Source organism: Acipenser ruthenus, chromosome 23 (assembly GCF_902713425.1).
Source record: "Acipenser ruthenus chromosome 23, fAciRut3.2 maternal haplotype, whole genome shotgun sequence".
In the NCBI taxonomy this organism is placed as follows: domain Eukaryota; kingdom Metazoa; phylum Chordata; class Actinopteri; order Acipenseriformes; family Acipenseridae; genus Acipenser; species Acipenser ruthenus.
Genome location: NC_081211.1, coordinates 10,266,034 through 10,280,380, shown reverse-complemented (window position 1 = coordinate 10,280,380; position 14,347 = coordinate 10,266,034). Strand labels below are relative to the sequence as shown.

Below are 14,347 nucleotides of genomic sequence, written 5' to 3'. Positions count from 1 at the left end.
TTTCTGAAACTGCAGCTCGGCACCGTTGGTTGTGCTTGGCAGAAAAGGGCATAGCTGGAATAGGCTAGTGAGTCGGGGGTATAGCTCAGTGGTAGAGCATTTGACTGCAGATCAAGAGGTCCCCGGTTCAAATCCGAGTGCCCCCTTTTTTTCTAAATTAAAATACAAAATGCACGTTAACATTTTTTATTTCAGCTAGAAGCAAAAATTAGTGTTTCAAAGACAGCAACAAGCTACAGACAGGGTTTGAAGACGTGATCCTCAAGTTACGGGACCAAACACCTTACCACTTGGCCACCGCACCCTTTACAACTGGAGAAATTAGAAGCTTGGCCTCTCTTGAGAAGGCCGCCTGGGAAGGCAATCTGGCTGGCCAGTTTAATATAAAATAGAGTTCCTGTTTGAACTCAAAGCACAAACCTTTCGGTTAACAGTGAACGCCAAGGATGGCAACATAGTCACGGAAAATATTTAAAAAGACAACAGTGGTCTCCAAATGTATTTAAAATACAAACATAAAATAGGTTGCCAGAAATATATTATCAATAGAAATTAGTAAATACTATTTTGCAAATAGTATTTTTTTTTTTAATACTTGACACCATCTACCGGCTGTAGCATACACCAATTTTTTATTTATTTTTTCATAAGAATTAACTGAAAGATTCAGTATTGCCTCAATTACCAAGCCTGTCAGTAACTGCAGTTTGCATAAATTAAATATTGCATAAATTAAATATTACCAGTATTGCGGAAAAAGTAGATCCGAACACACACACAAGTAGGGCTTGAAGTTTTCAGGTTTTATTTTTAATCACGAGAAGTCCCTTTAAACAAATTGAGCTGATTCTGTTTCATATTTAAACTCAGAAAAAGCTTTTAATTACAAAACAATCTTTGTTTTTACCTTCATATCTTGCCTGAGCCTAATTCTGGTCCCCTTAATTTTATTTCAAACAGAGCTGACAAATTACGTAATTTGTTCATTCCCGATCCTACTTTTAACTCGCATTTCATTTTTGCAGTCCCCTAATTTAACGCTGTGTTTTTGTTTATTTATTTATTTATTTATTTTTTATTATTATTATTATTATTATTATTATTATTATTATTATTATTATTATTATTATTTATGTATTTATGTATTTATTTATTTCTTAGCAGCCGCCCTTATCCTGCGCGACTTACAGTCGTAAACAAAAATACATTTCAAGGATCACAGTACAAGTAATAATACGGTCGAGCAAGATAAATACAATGACTTTGGTTCTAGCAAGTACAAGTACGATTCAAGAAAAATACGATTTTCCCTTGCACTCAAAAATGTGTTACAGTGGCATCTTGGACTTGGTGTCCTTGTTTTCAGAACATTTTGGGGAACGTACTTCAGAAACCATAAAGCTTCTCTCTTTTTTTCAACACTAAATTTTGTATTTAGTTTAATTTCTTGAAATAAAAAACGTTAAGCATTTTCTGATTATTATCTATTTCGCTTAGTGTTTTCAAAGAGATACATGTACAACAACGTGTTATTCTATTACTTGACGGACCTTATACAATACTTCTTCAATGTTTTGTTGAAAAATATTGCTGCGGGACACAAGGTAAAAAATAACTAGCCATTGATAGGTTGCATTTCTGAAACTGCAGCTCGGCACCGTTGGTTGTGCTTGGCAGAAAAGGGCATAGCTGGAATAGGCTAGTGAGTCGGGGGTATAGCTCAGTGGTAGAGCATTTGACTGCAGATCAAGAGGTCCCCGGTTCAAATCCGAGTGCCCCCTTTTTTTCTAAATTAAAATACAAAATGCACGTTAACATTTTTTATTTCAGCTAGAAGCAAAAATTAGTGTTTCAAAGACAGCAACAAGCTACAGACAGGGTTTGAAGACGTGATCCTCAAGTTACGGGACCAAACACCTTACCACTTGGCCACCGCACCCTTTACAACTGGAGAAATTAGAAGCTTGGCCTCTCTTGAGAAGGCCGCCTGGGAAGGCAATCTGGCTGGCCAGTTTAATATAAAATAGAGTTCCTGTTTGAACTCAAAGCACAAACCTTTCGGTTAACAGTGAACGCCAAGGATGGCAACATAGTCACGGAAAATATTTAAAAAGACAACAGTGGTCTCCAAATGTATTTAAAATACAAACATAAAATAGGTTGCCAGAAATATATTATCAATAGAAATTAGTAAATACTATTTTGCAAATAGTATTTTTTTTTTTAATACTTGACACCATCTACCGGCTGTAGCATACACCAATTTTTTATTTATTTTTTCATAAGAATTAACTGAAAGATTCAGTATTGCCTCAATTACCAAGCCTGTCAGTAACTGCAGTTTGCATAAATTAAATATTGCATAAATTAAATATTACCAGTATTGCGGAAAAAGTAGATCCGAACACACACACAAGTAGGGCTTGAAGTTTTCAGGTTTTATTTTTAATCACGAGAAGTCCCTTTAAACAAATTGAGCTGATTCTGTTTCATATTTAAACTCAGAAAAAGCTTTTAATTACAAAACAATCTTTGTTTTTACCTTCATATCTTGCCTGAGCCTAATTCTGGTCCCCTTAATTTTATTTCAAACAGAGCTGACAAATTACGTAATTTGTTCATTCCCGATCCTACTTTTAACTCGCATTTCATTTTTGCAGTCCCCTAATTTAACGCTGTGTTTTTGTTTATTTATTTATTTATTTATTATTATTATTATTATTATTATTATTATTATTATTATTATTATTATTATTATTATTATTATTATTATTATTATTATTATTATTTATGTATTTATGTATTTATGTATTTATTTATTTCTTAGCAGCCGCCCTTATCCTGCGCGACTTACAGTCGTAAACAAAAATACATTTCAAGGATCACAGTACAAGTAATAATACGGTCGAGCAAGATAAATACAATGACTTTGGTTCTAGCAAGTACAAGTACGATTCAAGAAAAATACGATTTTCCCTTGCACTCAAAAATGTGTTACAGTGGCATCTTGGACTTGGTGTCCTTGTTTTCAGAACATTTTGGGGAACGTACTTCAGAAACCATAAAGCTTCTCTCTTTTTTTCAACACTAAATTTTGTATTTAGTTTAATTTCTTGAAATAAAAAACGTTAAGCATTTTCTGATTATTATCTATTTCGCTTAGTGTTTTCAAAGAGATACATGTACAACAACGTGTTATTCTATTACTTGACGGACCTTATACAATACTTCTTGAATGTTTTGTTGAAAAATATTGCTGCGGGACACAAGGTAAAAAATAACTAGCCATTGATAGGTTGCATTTCTGAAACTGCAGCTCGGCACCGTTGGTTGTGCTTGGCAGAAAAGGGCATAGCTGGAATAGGCTAGTGAGTCGGGGGTATAGCTCAGTGGTAGAGCATTTGACTGCAGATCAAGAGGTCCCCGGTTCAAATCCGAGTGCCCCCTTTTTTTCTAAATTAAAATACAAAATGCACGTTAACATTTTTTATTTCAGCTAGAAGCAAAAATTAGTGTTTCAAAGACAGCAACGAGCTACAGACAGGGTTTGAAGACGTGATCCTCAAGTTACGGGACCAAACACCTTACCACTTGGCCACCGCACCCTTTACAACTGGAGAAATTAGAAGCTTGGCCTCTCTTGAGAAGGCCGCCTGGGAAGGCAATCTGGCTGGCCAGTTTAATATAAAAAAGAGTTCCTGTTTGAACTCAAAGCACAAACCTTTCGGTTAACAGTGAACGCCAAGGATGGCAACATAGTCACGGAAAATATTTAAAAAGACAACAGTGGTCTCCAAATGTATTTAAAATACAAACATAAAATAGGTTGCCAGAAATATATTATCAATAGAAATTAGTAAATACTATTTTGCAAATAGTATTTTTTTTTTTAATACTTGACACCATCTACCGGCTGTAGCATACACCAATTTTTTATTTATTTTTTCATAAGAATTAACTGAAAGATTCAGTATTGCCTCAATTACCAAGCCTGTCAGTAACTGCAGTTTGCATAAATTAAATATTGCATAAATTAAATATTACCAGTATTGCGGAAAAAGTAGATCCGAACACACACACAAGTAGGGCTTGAAGTTTTCAGGTTTTATTTTTAATCACGAGAAGTCCCTTTAAACAAATTGAGCTGATTCTGTTTCATATTTAAACTCAGAAAAAGCTTTTAATTACAAAACAATCTTTGTTTTTACCTTCATATCTTGCCTGAGCCTAATTCTGGTCCCCTTAATTTTATTTCAAACAGAGCTGACAAATTACGTAATTTGTTCATTCCCGATCCTACTTTTAACTCGCATTTCATTTTTGCAGTCCCCTAATTTAACGCTGTGTTTTTGTTTATTTATTTATTTATTTATTTATTATTATTATTATTATTATTATTATTATTATTATTATTATTATTATTATTTATGTATTTATGTATTTATGTATTTATTTATTTCTTAGCAGCCGCCCTTATCCTGCGCGACTTACAGTCGTAAACAAAAATACATTTCAAGGATCACAGTACAAGTAATAATACGGTCGAGCAAGATAAATACAATGACTTTGGTTCTAGCAAGTACAAGTACGATTCAAGAAAAATACGATTTTCCCTTGCACTCAAAAATGTGTTACAGTGGCATCTTGGACTTGGTGTCCTTGTTTTCAGAACATTTTGGGGAACGTACTTCAGAAACCATAAAGCTTCTCTCTTTTTTTCAACACTAAATTTTGTATTTAGTTTAATTTCTTGAAATAAAAAACGTTAAGCATTTTCTGATTATTATCTATTTCGCTTAGTGTTTTCAAAGAGATACATGTACAACAACGTGTTATTCTATTACTTGACGGACCTTATACAATACTTCTTGAATGTTTTGTTGAAAAATATTGCTGCGGGACACAAGGTAAAAAATAACTAGCCATTGATAGGTTGCATTTCTGAAACTGCAGCTCGGCACCGTTGGTTGTGCTTGGCAGAAAAGGGCATAGCTGGAATAGGCTAGTGAGTCGGGGGTATAGCTCAGTGGTAGAGCATTTGACTGCAGATCAAGAGGTCCCCGGTTCAAATCCGAGTGCCCCCTTTTTTTCTAAATTAAAATACAAAATGCACGTTAACATTTTTTATTTCAGCTAGAAGCAAAAATTAGTGTTTCAAAGACAGCAACGAGCTACAGACAGGGTTTGAAGACGTGATCCTCAAGTTACGGGACCAAACACCTTACCACTTGGCCACCGCACCCTTTACAACTGGAGAAATTAGAAGCTTGGCCTCTCTTGAGAAGGCCGCCTGGGAAGGCAATCTGGCTGGCCAGTTTAATATAAAATAGAGTTCCTGTTTGAACTCAAAGCACAAACCTTTCGGTTAACAGTGAACGCCAAGGATGGCAACATAGTCACGGAAAATATTTAAAAAGACAACAGTGGTCTCCAAATGTATTTAAAATACAAACATAAAATAGGTTGCCAGAAATATATTATCAATAGAAATTAGTAAATACTATTTTGCAAATAGTATTTTTTTTTTTAATACTTGACACCATCTACCGGCAGTAGCATACACCAATTTTTTATTTATTTTTTCATAAGAATTAACTGAAAGATTCAGTATTGCCTCAATTACCAAGCCTGTCAGTAATTGCAGTTTGCATAAATTAAATATTGCATAAATTAAATATTACCAGTATTGCGGAAAAAGTAGATCCGAACACACACACAAGTAGGGCTTGAAGTTTTCAGGTTTTATTTTTAATCACGAGAAGTCCCTTTAAACAAATTGAGCTGATTCTGTTTCATATTTAAACTCAGAAAAAGCTTTTAAATACAAAACAATCTTTGTTTTTACCTTCATATCTTGCCTGAGCCTAATTCTGGTCCTCTTAATTTTATTTCAAACAAAGCTGACAAATTACGTAATTTGTTCATTCCCGATCCTACTTTTAACTCGCATTTCATTTTTGCAGTCCCCTAATTTAACGCTGTGTTTTTGTTTATTTATTTATTTATTTATTTATTTATTTATTATTATTATTATTATTATTATTATTATTATTATTATTATTATTATTATTATTATTTATGTATTTATGTATTTATGTATTTATTTATTTCTTAGCAGCCGCCCTTATCCTGCGCGACTTACAGTCGTAAACAAAAATACATTTCAAGGATCACAGTACAAGTAATAATACGGTCGAGCAAGATAAATACAATGACTTTGGTTCTAGCAAGTACAAGTACGATTCAAGAAAAATACGATTTTCCCTTGCACTCAAAAATGTGTTACAGTGGCATCTTGGACTTGGTGTCCTTGTTTTCAGAACATTTTGGGGAACGTACTTCAGAAACCATAAAGCTTCTCTCTTTTTTTCAACACTAAATTTTGTATTTAGTTTAATTTCTTGAAATAAAAAACGTTAAGCATTTTCTGATTATTATCTATTTCGCTTAGTGTTTTCAAAGAGATACATGTACAACAACGTGTTATTCTATTACTTGACGGACCTTATACAATACTTCTTGAATGTGTTGTTGAAAAATATTGCTGCGGGACACAAGGTAAAAAATAACTAGCCATTGATAGGTTGCATTTCTGAAACTGCAGCTCGGCACCGTTGGTTGTGCTTGGCAGAAAAGGGCATAGCTGGAATAGGCTAGTGAGTCGGGGGTATAGCTCAGTGGTAGAGCATTTGACTGCAGATCAAGAGGTCCCCGGTTCAAATCCGAGTGCCCCCTTTTTTTCTAAATTAAAATACAAAATGCACGTTAACATTTTTTATTTCAGCTAGAAGCAAAAATTAGTGTTTCAAAGACAGCAACGAGCTACAGACAGGGTTTGAAGACGTGATCCTCAAGTTACGGGACCAAACACCTTACCACTTGGCCACCGCACCCTTTACAACTGGAGAAATTAGAAGCTTGGCCTCTCTTGAGAAGGCCGCCTGGGAAGGCAATCTGGCTGGCCAGTTTAATATAAAAAAGAGTTCCTGTTTGAACTCAAAGCACAAACCTTTCGGTTAACAGTGAACGCCAAGGATGGCAACATAGTCACGGAAAATATTTAAAAAGACAACAGTGGTCTCCAAATGTATTTAAAATACAAACATAAAATAGGTTGCCAGAAATATATTATCAATAGAAATTAGTAAATACTATTTTGCAAATAGTATTTTTTTTTTTAATACTTGACACCATCTACCGGCAGTAGCATACACCAATTTTTTATTTATTTTTTCATAAGAATTAACTGAAAGATTCAGTATTGCCTCAATTACCAAGCCTGTCAGTAACTGCAGTTTGCATAAATTAAATATTGCATAAATTAAATATTACCAGTATTGCGGAAAAAGTAGATCCGAACACACACACAAGTAGGGCTTGAAGTTTTCAGGTTTTATTTTTAATCACGAGAAGTCCCTTTAAACAAATTGAGCTGATTCTGTTTCATATTTAAACTCAGAAAAAGCTTTTAATTACAAAACAATCTTTGTTTTTACCTTCATATCTTGCCTGAGCCTAATTCTGGTCCCCTTAATTTTATTTCAAACAGAGCTGACAAATTACGTAATTTGTTCATTCCCGATCCTACTTTTAACTCGCATTTCATTTTTGCAGTCCCCTAATTTAACGCTGTGTTTTTGTTTATTTATTTATTTATTTATTTATTATTATTATTATTATTATTATTATTATTATTATTATTATTATTATTATTATTATTTATGTATTTATGTATTTATGTATTTATTTATTTCTTAGCAGCCGCCCTTATCCTGCGCGACTTACAGTCGTAAACAAAAATACATTTCAAGGATCACAGTACAAGTAATAATACGGTCGAGCAAGATAAATACAATGACTTTGGTTCTAGCAAGTACAAGTACGATTCAAGAAAAATACGATTTTCCCTTGCACTCAAAAATGTGTTACAGTGGCATCTTGGACTTGGTGTCCTTGTTTTCAGAACATTTTGGGGAACGTACTTCAGAAACCATAAAGCTTCTCTCTTTTTTTCAACACTAAATTTTGTATTTAGTTTAATTTCTTGAAATAAAAAACGTTAAGCATTTTCTGATTATTATCTATTTCGCTTAGTGTTTTCAAAGAGATACATGTACAACAACGTGTTATTCTATTACTTGACGGACCTTATACAATACTTCTTGAATGTTTTGTTGAAAAATATTGCTGCGGGACACAAGGTAAAAAATAACTAGCCATTGATAGGTTGCATTTCTGAAACTGCAGCTCGGCACCGTTGGTTGTGCTTGGCAGAAAAGGGCATAGCTGGAATAGGCTAGTGAGTCGGGGGTATAGCTCAGTGGTAGAGCATTTGACTGCAGATCAAGAGGTCCCCGGTTCAAATCCGAGTGCCCCCTTTTTTTCTAAATTAAAATACAAAATGCACGTTAACATTTTTTATTTCAGCTAGAAGCAAAAATTAGTGTTTCAAAGACAGCAACGAGCTACAGACAGGGTTTGAAGACGTGATCCTCAAGTTACGGGACCAAACACCTTACCACTTGGCCACCGCACCCTTTACAACTGGAGAAATTAGAAGCTTGGCCTCTCTTGAGAAGGCCGCCTGGGAAGGCAATCTGGCTGGCCAGTTTAATATAAAAAAGAGTTCCTGTTTGAGCTCAAACCACAAACCTTTCGGTTAACAGTGAACACCAAGGATGGCAACATAGTCATTTAAAAAGACAACAGTGGTCTCCAAATGTATTTAAAATACAAACATAAAATAGGTTGCCAGAAATATATTATCAATAGAAATTAGTAAATACTATTTTGCAAATAGTATTTTTTTTTTTTAATACTTGACACCATCTACCGGCAGTAGCATACACCAATTTTTTATTTATTTTTTCATAAGAATTAACTGAAAGATTCAGTATTGCCTCAATTACCAAGCCTGTCAGTAACTGCAGTTTGCATAAATTAAATATTGCATAAATTAAATATTACCAGTATTGCGGAAAAAGTAGATCCGAACACACACACAAGTAGGGCTTGAAGTTTTCAGGTTTTATTTTTAATCACGAGAAGTCCCTTTAAACAAATTGAGCTGATTCTGTTTCATATTTAAACTCAGAAAAAGCTTTTAATTACAAAACAATCTTTGTTTTTACCTTCATATCTTGCCTGAGCCTAATTCTGGTCCCCTTAATTTTATTTCAAACAGAGCTGACAAATTACGTAATTTGTTCATTCCCGATCCTACTTTTAACTCGCATTTCATTTTTGCAGTCCCCTAATTTAACGCTGTGTTTTTGTTTATTTATTTATTTATTTATTTATTTATTATTATTATTATTATTATTATTATTATTATTATTATTATTATTATTATTATTATTATTATTATTATTATTATTATTATTATTTATGTATTTATGTATTTATGTATTTATTTATTTCTTAGCAGCCGCCCTTATCCTGCGCGACTTACAGTCGTAAACAAAAATACATTTCAAGGATCACAGTACAAGTAATAATACGGTCGAGCAAGATAAATACAATGACTTTGGTTCTAGCAAGTACAAGTACGATTCAAGAAAAATACGATTTTCCCTTGCACTCAAAAATGTGTTACAGTGGCATCTTGGACTTGGTGTCCTTGTTTTCAGAACATTTTGGGGAACGTACTTCAGAAACCATAAAGCTTCTCTCTTTTTTTCAACACTAAATTTTGTATTTAGTTTAATTTCTTGAAATAAAAAACGTTAAGCATTTTCTGATTATTATCTATTTCGCTTAGTGTTTTCAAAGAGATACATGTACAACAACGTGTTATTCTATTACTTGACGGACCTTATACAATACTTCTTGAATGTGTTGTTGAAAAATATTGCTGCGGGACACAAGGTAAAAAATAACTAGCCATTGATAGGTTGCATTTCTGAAACTGCAGCTCGGCACCGTTGGTTGTGCTTGGCAGAAAAGGGCATAGCTGGAATAGGCTAGTGAGTCGGGGGTATAGCTCAGTGGTAGAGCATTTGACTGCAGATCAAGAGGTCCCCGGTTCAAATCCGAGTGCCCCCTTTTTTTCTAAATTAAAATACAAAATGCACGTTAACATTTTTTATTTCAGCTAGAAGCAAAAATTAGTGTTTCAAAGACAGCAACAAGCTACAGACAGGGTTTGAAGACATGATCCTCAAGTTACGAGACCAAACACCTTACCACTTGGCCACCGCACCCTTTACAAGTGGAGAAATTAGAAGCTTGGCCTCTCTTGAGAAGTCCGCATGGGAAGGCAATCTGGCTGGCCAGTTTAATATAAAAAAGAGTTCCTGTTTGTGCTCAAACCACAAACCTTTCGGTTAACAGTGAACGCCAAGGATGGCAACATAGTCACGGAAAATATTTAAAAAGACAACAGTGGTCTCCAAATGTATTTAAAATACAAACATAAAATAGGTTGCCAGAAATATATTATCAATAGAAATTAGTAAATACTATTTTGCAAATAGTATTTTTTTTTTTTAATACTTGACACCATCTACCGGCAGTAGCATACACCAATTTTTTATTTATTTTTTCATAAGAATTAACTGAAAGATTCAGTATTGCCTCAATTACCAAGCCTGTCAGTAACTGCAGTTTGCATAAATTAAATATTGCATAAATTAAATATTACCAGTATTGCGGAAAAAGTAGATCCGAACACACACACAAGTAGGGCTTGAAGTTTTCAGGTTTTATTTTTAATCACGAGAAGTCCCTTTAAACAAATTGAGCTGATTCTGTTTCATATTTAAACTCAGAAAAAGCTTTTAATTACAAAACAATCTTTGTTTTTACCTTCATATCTTGCCTGAGCCTAATTCTGGTCCCCTTAATTTTATTTCAAACAGAGCTGACAAATTACGTAATTTGTTCATTCCCGATCCTACTTTTAACTCGCATTTCATTTTTGCAGTCCCCTAATTTAACGCTGTGTTTTTGTTTATTTATTTATTTATTTATTTATTATTATTATTATTATTATTATTATTATTATTATTATTATTATTATTATTTATGTATTTATGTATTTATGTATTTATTTATTTCTTAGCAGCCGCCCTTATCCTGCGCGACTTACAGTCGTAAACAAAAATACATTTCAAGGATCACAGTACAAGTAATAATACGGTCGAGCAAGATAAATACAATGACTTTGGTTCTAGCAAGTACAAGTACGATTCAAGAAAAATACGATTTTCCCTTGCACTCAAAAATGTGTTACAGTGGCATCTTGGACTTGGTGTCCTTGTTTTCAGAACATTTTGGGGAACGTACTTCAGAAACCATAAAGCTTCTCTCTTTTTTTCAACACTAAATTTTGTATTTAGTTTAATTTCTTGAAATAAAAAACGTTAAGCATTTTCTGATTATTATCTATTTCGCTTAGTGTTTTCAAAGAGATACATGTACAACAACGTGTTATTCTATTACTTGACGGACCTTATACAATACTTCTTGAATGTGTTGTTGAAAAATATTGCTGCGGGACACAAGGTAAAAAATAACTAGCCATTGATAGGTTGCATTTCTGAAACTGCAGCTCGGCACCGTTGGTTGTGCTTGGCAGAAAAGGGCATAGCTGGAATAGGCTAGTGAGTCGGGGGTATAGCTCAGTGGTAGAGCATTTGACTGCAGATCAAGAGGTCCCCGGTTCAAATCCGAGTGCCCCCTTTTTTTCTAAATTAAAATACAAAATGCACGTTAACATTTTTTATTTCAGCTAGAAGCAAAAATTAGTGTTTCAAAGACAGCAACAAGCTACAGACAGGGTTTGAAGACGTGATCCTCAAGTTACGAGACCAAACACCTTACCACTTGGCCACCGCACCCTTTACAAGTGGAGAAATTAGAAGCTTGGCCTCTCTTGAGAAGTCCGCATGGGAAGGCAATCTGGCTGGCCAGTTTAATATAAAAAAGAGTTCCTGTTTGTGCTCAAACCACAAACCTTTCGGTTAACAGTGAACGCCAAGGATGGCAACATAGTCACGGAAAATATTTAAAAAGACAACAGTGGTCTCCAAATGTATTTAAAATACAAACATAAAATAGGTTGCCAGAAATATATTATCAATAGAAATTAGTAAATACTATTTTGCAAATAGTATTTTTTTTTTTAATACTTGACACCATCTACCGGCTGTAGCATACACCAATTTTTTATTTATTTTTTCATAAGAATTAACTGAAAGATTCAGTATTGCCTCAATTACCAAGCCTGTCAGTAACTGCAGTTTGCATAAATTAAATATTGCATAAATTAAATATTACCAGTATTGCGGAAAAAGTAGATCCGAACACACACACAAGTAGGGCTTGAAGTTTTCAGGTTTTATTTTTAATCACGAGAAGTCCCTTTAAACAAATTGAGCTGATTCTGTTTCATATTTAAACTCAGAAAAAGCTTTTAATTACAAAACAATCTTTGTTTTTACCTTCATATCTTGCCTGAGCCTAATTCTGGTCCCCTTAATTTTATTTCAAACAGAGCTGACAAATTACGTAATTTGTTCATTCCCGATCCTACTTTTAACTCGCATTTCATTTTTGCAGTCCCCTAATTTAACGCTGTGTTTTTGTTTATTTATTTATTTATTTATTTTTTATTATTATTATTATTATTATTATTATTATTATTATTATTATTATTATTATTATTATTATTATTTATGTATTTATGTATTTATGTATTTATGTATTTATTTATTTCTTAGCAGCCGCCCTTATCCTGCGCGACTTACAGTCGTAAACAAAAATACATTTCAAGGATCACAGTACAAGTAATAATACGGTCGAGCAAGATAAATACAATGACTTTGGTTCTAGCAAGTACAAGTACGATTCAAGAAAAATACGATTTTCCCTTGCACTCAAAAATGTGTTACAGTGGCATCTTGGACTTGGTGTCCTTGTTTTCAGAACATTTTGGGGAACGTACTTCAGAAACCATAAAGCTTCTCTCTTTTTTTCAACACTAAATTTTGTATTTAGTTTAATTTCTTGAAATAAAAAACGTTAAGCATTTTCTGATTATTATCTATTTCGCTTAGTGTTTTCAAAGAGATACATGTACAACAACGTGTTATTCTATTACTTGACGGACCTTATACAATACTTCTTGAATGTGTTGTTGAAAAATATTGCTGCGGGACACAAGGTAAAAAATAACTAGCCATTGATAGGTTGCATTTCTGAAACTGCAGCTCGGCACCGTTGGTTGTGCTTGGCAGAAAAGGGCATAGCTGGAATAGGCTAGTGAGTCGGGGGTATAGCTCAGTGGTAGAGCATTTGACTGCAGATCAAGAGGTCCCCGGTTCAAATCCGAGTGCCCCCTTTTTTTCTAAATTAAAATACAAAATGCACGTTAACATTTTTTATTTCAGCTAGAAGCAAAAATTAGTGTTTCAAAGACAGCAACGAGCTACAGACAGGGTTTGAAGACGTGATCCTCAAGTTACGGGACCAAACACCTTACCACTTGGCCACCGCACCCTTTACAACTGGAGAAATTAGAAGCTTGGCCTCTCTTGAGAAGGCCGCCTGGGAAGGCAATCTGGCTGGCCAGTTTAATATAAAAAAGAGTTCCTGTTTGAACTCAAAGCACAAACCTTTCGGTTAACAGTGAACGCCAAGGATGGCAACATAGTCACGGAAAATATTTAAAAAGACAACAGTGGTCTCCAAATGTATTTAAAATACAAACATAAAATAGGTTGCCAGAAATATATTATCAATAGAAATTAGTAAATACTATTTTGCAAATAGTATTTTTTTTTTTAATACTTGACACCATCTACCGGCAGTAGCATACACCAATTTTTTATTTATTTTTTCATAAGAATTAACTGAAAGATTCAGTATTGCCTCAATTACCAAGCCTGTCAGTAACTGCAGTTTGCATAAATTAAATATTGCATAAATTAAATATTACCAGTATTGCGGAAAAAGTAGATCCGAACACACACACAAGTAGGGCTTGAAGTTTTCAGGTTTTATTTTTAATCACGAGAAGTCCCTTTAAACAAATTGAGCTGATTCTGTTTCATATTTAAACTCAGAAAAAGCTTTTAATTACAAAACAATCTTTGTTTTTACCTTCATATCTTGCCTGAGCCTAATTCTGGTCCCCTTAATTTTATTTCAAACAGAGCTGACAAATTACGTAATTTGTTCATTCCCGATCCTACTTTTAACTCGCATTTCATTTTTGCAGTCCCCTAATTTAACGCTGTGTTTTTGTTTATTTATTTATTTATTTATTTATTATTATTATTATTATTATTATTATTATTATTATTATTATTATTATTATTATTATTATTATTATTATTATTATTAT

At 33.5% G+C, this 14,347-nt stretch overlaps 9 non-coding genes across 9 annotated transcripts; all 9 read left to right on the top strand.

The window, feature by feature from the left end:
• The first annotated feature begins 74 nt into the window (after positions 1 to 74).
• On the top strand, positions 75 to 146 carry trnac-gca (transfer RNA cysteine (anticodon GCA)). Its single transcript has one exon. It is a non-coding gene; the product is annotated as a tRNA-Cys (tRNA).
• A 1,563-nt stretch (positions 147 to 1,709) lies between these two features.
• trnac-gca (transfer RNA cysteine (anticodon GCA)) lies at positions 1,710 to 1,781 on the top strand. The gene has a single exon. It is a non-coding gene; the product is annotated as a tRNA-Cys (tRNA).
• A 1,594-nt stretch (positions 1,782 to 3,375) lies between these two features.
• Positions 3,376 to 3,447, top strand: trnac-gca (transfer RNA cysteine (anticodon GCA)). Its single transcript has one exon. It is a non-coding gene; the product is annotated as a tRNA-Cys (tRNA).
• Positions 3,448 to 5,012: 1,565 nt separating this feature from the next.
• On the top strand, positions 5,013 to 5,084 carry trnac-gca (transfer RNA cysteine (anticodon GCA)). The gene has a single exon. It is a non-coding gene; the product is annotated as a tRNA-Cys (tRNA).
• A 1,579-nt stretch (positions 5,085 to 6,663) lies between these two features.
• On the top strand, positions 6,664 to 6,735 carry trnac-gca (transfer RNA cysteine (anticodon GCA)). Its single transcript has one exon. It is a non-coding gene; the product is annotated as a tRNA-Cys (tRNA).
• Positions 6,736 to 8,306: 1,571 nt separating this feature from the next.
• trnac-gca (transfer RNA cysteine (anticodon GCA)) lies at positions 8,307 to 8,378 on the top strand. Its single transcript has one exon. It is a non-coding gene; the product is annotated as a tRNA-Cys (tRNA).
• Positions 8,379 to 9,972: 1,594 nt separating this feature from the next.
• Positions 9,973 to 10,044, top strand: trnac-gca (transfer RNA cysteine (anticodon GCA)). Its single transcript has one exon. It is a non-coding gene; the product is annotated as a tRNA-Cys (tRNA).
• A 1,566-nt stretch (positions 10,045 to 11,610) lies between these two features.
• trnac-gca (transfer RNA cysteine (anticodon GCA)) lies at positions 11,611 to 11,682 on the top strand. The gene has a single exon. It is a non-coding gene; the product is annotated as a tRNA-Cys (tRNA).
• A 1,588-nt stretch (positions 11,683 to 13,270) lies between these two features.
• On the top strand, positions 13,271 to 13,342 carry trnac-gca (transfer RNA cysteine (anticodon GCA)). Its single transcript has one exon. It is a non-coding gene; the product is annotated as a tRNA-Cys (tRNA).
• Positions 13,343 to 14,347: the final 1,005 nt, after the last annotated feature.